Below are 1,401 nucleotides of genomic sequence, written 5' to 3' on the forward strand. Positions count from 1 at the left end.
TCCCTACCCTGCACCCCATGCCTTGCAGATGGCATCCATAGTTCTCACAGTCACTGGCCACACACTGGGCCCCAGACTTCTCCAATCAGAACCCCTCTAATCTCCCTCCATTCAGGCAGCCCACCCTGCCTCCATTCAGGCTATCTAGCTCCCTGAAACTGTTTCCCCTCTCGGGTGTGGTCCCCCAGGGACCTTTGGCCATACAGGCCCTGGCCTCACCTCCAAGGCTAGTTGGAAACCCCAGGCCCTCCTAGCTCTGGGCATCCCTCGCAGTCCAGTGTCCCTGGCCCTTTTGACTGGTCTGGTCCTGGCCCCAGCATTGACCAGTCGAGGGTATTCTATATCAGGTCTCTGAGCCTCTAGCCCCACTCTCTCTCTAGATCCTGCCCTCTGGATCCTACTAGTGGGTGACCCACCCAGTTGTGGGAGCTGGGGTTAAGGCACCCTGACCCACCTTTCACTGGGGTGGTAACTGGCCTGGCATTTCCTGGGGGCTCCCACACCACTGAGAGCCCCACCAGGCCACCCACTCACGGCAGGGTGCAGTTTTAGGTCATGCCCTGGACCAAGGAGCCTCCTAGCCATCCCCTACAGCTCCTCCCTTACCTCCAGGATGATACCAGCAGCCTTGCAGCCAGGCGATGTTGCTGCCTGGCCTGTCAGTAGGGAACTGATCTATTTACATAGGCAGCCAGGGATCTAAAATGGCTGCTGCAATTAAGCACCTGCTGGCTGCTTGGCTCTGATTTTAAACTGGCAGGCACCAACAGTGCCCTGCCACAGGGCCCCAAAACTGGACACAGTACTCCAGATATGGCCTCACCAGTGCAGAATAGAAAGGAATAATTACTTCCCTTGATCTGCTAGGAATGGTCCTACTAATGCACCCCAGTATCCTAAGTGCAGGACTCTTTACTTGTCCTTGTTGAACCTCATGAAATTTCTTCTGGTCCAATCCTCTAATTTGTCTAGGTCACGCTGAATCCTAGCCTTACCCTCCAATGTATCTACTACTCCCCATAGCTTGGTGTCATCCATAAACTTGCTGAGGGTGCACTCCATTCTATCTTTCAGGTCATGAATAAAGATATTGAACAAAACTGGCCCCAGGATCGACCCCTGGGCACTCCACTTGATACAGGCTGATAACTAGACATTGAGTCATTGATCATGTTACCAGATTTGCCCATTACTTTGGGGTGTGCTCATTTATTAGGGATAGGTTTCTAGGGTCTTGGTAATTCTGTCAATGTGCTGTTTGTGTTACTTGTGTTTCTATACGGAGCTGTATCTCTCCCTTCTGCAAGTCCTCACCCTCAATGGAGCTATCTTGCAGGACTCAGTTTCCATGGGGCTGGGTTCCTCCAGTCACCAAATCAGTCATACACACAAACACACACA

The sequence above is a fragment of the Alligator sinensis genome, unplaced genomic scaffold, assembly GCF_000455745.1.
Source record: "Alligator sinensis unplaced genomic scaffold, ASM45574v1 scaffold487_1, whole genome shotgun sequence".
NCBI lineage: Eukaryota > Metazoa > Chordata > Crocodylia > Alligatoridae > Alligator > Alligator sinensis.